Source organism: Palaemon carinicauda, chromosome 32 (genome assembly GCF_036898095.1).
Source record: "Palaemon carinicauda isolate YSFRI2023 chromosome 32, ASM3689809v2, whole genome shotgun sequence".
Lineage (NCBI taxonomy): Eukaryota > Metazoa > Arthropoda > Malacostraca > Decapoda > Palaemonidae > Palaemon > Palaemon carinicauda.
Genome location: NC_090756.1, coordinates 83,353,356 through 83,356,995, shown reverse-complemented (window position 1 = coordinate 83,356,995; position 3,640 = coordinate 83,353,356).

Genomic DNA, 3,640 nt, shown 5'->3' with positions numbered 1-3,640 from the left:
CGACTATAAAATTAAAATTCTGACCCAAAAAAAATTTTTTGAAGGGAAATAAAATCGAAAAAAAAAATGTGAAACAATATAACATTTTAGCTAAACATCTAGAGGAATCATTACTCTGTGATAGTTACTTAGTACGTAGTAATTTTGAAAGAAATGGGAAAAAACGAAAAAATGGCAATCACTGGATAATCGAACACATACCTATATATACGCCATATCTGGCTAAAAAAAAGATAGGCATGGGTAGCCAGATCATCTAGAAACACTTTCCAACACTATAAAAATATAAGTTTTGCGACACTACTTGCCAATTCCTTACAGTAACATGACTAAGCAAAAAAATGCAAAACAAATAAAAAGGGGCACTCGCGGAAAAATGGCTAACATTCTAATATACGGCATTTCAGAACAAAAAAATTCCGCCACGTGCTAGGCAAACCATCAAGGCACATTTTCCGACAAATAAACATCTAAATGAATCATTACTCTGTGATAGTTCCTTAGTACGTAGTAATTTTGAAAGAAATGGGAAAAAATGAAAAAATGGCAATCACACGAAAATCGAACACATACCTATATATAGGCCTACGCCATATCTGGCTAAAAAAAAAGATAGGCATGGGTAGCCAGATCATCTAGAAACACTTTCCAACACTATAAAATTATAAGTTTTGCGACACTACTTGCCAATTCCTTACGGTAACATGACTAAGCAAAAAATGCAAAACAAATAAAAAGGGGCACTCGCGGAAAAATGGCCATTCTAATATACGGCATTTCAAAAAAAAAAAAAAATTTCGGCCACGTGCTAGGCAAACCATCAAGGCACATTTTCCGACAAATAAACATATAAATGAATCATTACTCTGTGATAGTTCCTTAGTACGTAGTAATTTTGAAAGAAATGGGAAAAAACGAAAAAATGGCAATCACAGGAAAATCGAACACATACTTATATATACGCCATATCTGGCTAAAAAAAAAAATAGGCATGGGTAGCCAGATCATCTAGAAACACTTTCCAACACTATAAAAATATAAGTTTTGCGACACTACTTTCCAATTCCTTACGGTAACATGACAAAGCAAAAAATGCAAAACAAATAAAAAGGGGCACTCGCGGAAAAATGCCCAACATTCTAATATACGGCATCTCAGATAAAAAAAAAGACATGCACGTGTTAGCCCAACCATCAAGGCATACTTTCTAACACATAAACATGAAAAAAAAATCAATAATATACGGCAATTCCTTACTACGTAGTAAATTTTTACAAATATTGAAAAAAAAACTGAAATTGGCAACCGAAGTTAAATACCCAATATACCAATAACTACGTCGTATCTGACAAAAACAAAGTCACGCATGGGTAGCCAGATCATCTAGACACACTTTCCAACACTAAAAAAGCAAAAGTTTTACGACACTATTTGGCAATATCTTACGGAAAAATGACTTGGCAAAAAAATGAAAAAAAAAAAAATGAAAAAGGGGCACTTGCGGTAAAATGCCCAACATTCTAATATACGGTATCTCAGATAAAAAAAAAGACATGCACGTGTTAGCCCAACCATCAAGGCACACTTTCTAACACATAAACATGAAAAAAAAATGAATAATATACGGCAATTCCTTACTACGTAAAATTTTTTACAAATATTGAAAAAAAAAACAGAAATTGGCAACCGCAGTTAAATACCCAATATACCAATAACTACGTCGTATCTGACAAAAACAAAGTCACGCATAGGTAGCCAGATCATCTAGACACACTTTCCAACACTAAACAAGCAAAAGTTTTACGACACTATTTGGCAATATCTTACGGAAAAATGACTTGGCAAAAAAATTAAAAAAAATGAAAAAGGGGCACTCGTGGTAAAATGGTCCTCGTGGTGATGAACGACATTTTAACTAAAAAAAAAATCATGCACATGGTAGCCAAACAATCCACCAAGACTTTCCACAACTGATAACCTATACAAGTTGCACAATTCTACGACAATTTCATAATACGTAATAACTTTGATAATTATGCAAATTACCTTAGAAGGGTAAACTCGGTCGCGCTCGACCCCGACGCGTCTCAGAAATCGGGGAAGGAGTACAGCTACAGCAATGCACATCTGGACACTACTAGAGCGTGTAGGGGAGACACCTCCTGCAGGTCGATCACCCACAAATTCAGTCACGGGGGTGAGTCACGTGAGAAAAACCTCTTTTTTTTTGACGCTCGGGATCGCGTACGACCCACCGTACCTATCCAGGGTTAATATACGGGATCGAAAGAATACAGAAAGAACTTACTTTCTATATATAGTACGGTCTCAACAAAAGGCTGTACAAGATAACATTAAGTATGATGAAGAAATTTAGTGTTATCACAAGCTCTGTACAGTAGTTTCTGTTAATGCAGTGTGTACTTCACTACAAATATAGCAACTACTGTACTTCGCATGCTGTTGTGCTGGCTAGCACGCGCTGGTATGTGCCGGCATGCACCTGCACGTGCCGGTGTGCACCTGCACGTGCCGGCTGGCACCACCCCCTCTATACTTCACAGATATACTATCTTTAACTAATAGGCGGCAGCCCACTGATTCGCGACTGTGTGCCGGCCGTCAATCATTGCCAGCCGACGGCTGAAAACACCAATACCCGGCTGTCGGCCGCTAGTCGTAGTGGCCAGCAGATTCGGGCTGTGTTTCCACTGCCAGCCGGCAAAGGTAATAAAACCCATGCCCGCCGACAGTAGCCAAGAACCAGAGAACCTCTACCTGCCCGGCTGTCGGCTGTCAAGCCAGCAGCCGGGTTAGGGGTGCAACACAATAGTCAGAGAAACAGTATGGATGTAAGGTTATAAGGCGGCATGCCATACGACCTTCCATCCAGAAAGAGTGAATTTATGGAAGGGGAGAATGTAGCATTCAGGCTTCCAAGGAATCCATAGCCTGCCGGGCTCTACCGGCAGACATGGGAGAGAGACCAAGGAAGGTCTGGGGTTCACTCTGCAAAGAACAAAGGGTCTCTGCTGGTGGACATGTAATGCCTGCCGGCAGAGAGCTGAGCCGGTCCTCCATCCTAACCTATGCTAGGTACGGAAGTAGGACTGTGGCCAAAAGAAAATAAAAGAGAGAGAGGTGGGGAAGGGATAAGGGTCCTAAAGACTTCGTTCTAGCAAGAGACACACTCAGCAGTTAGGGAAGCTCATCCTAACCAAGAGTTGTCTATTAGAGAGGAAGACTGGCAATGCTTGCTATCCTCCTCCCAACCAGAACAAAGTTAGGTGAAGTTATTTCGCCGGGCAACCGAGAAAACTCATTCTCCAGCCCAAGAAAAAACAACACAGGACAGTCTGCTAGGCCACTAGAGGAAGGAATCATCTCTTACAGAATCATTCCAACATGGACTTGGGAAGCAAATCTTCCTGTGTCCACCCCTAAACTACCAAAGGAGACTCATTCTCCATTCTAGGAAGAAGCAGACCACAGACTAAAAACTCTGAAGTTCTGCCCAAACCCAAAAACCAGTCACTCTGGTTATCAGGACAGGACAGACATATCCTAGAATAGAGAATAGTAATACCTGGATTAATATACAGGTAGAACCACTGGGATTAAGCCAAGGGCTTTCAGAGGG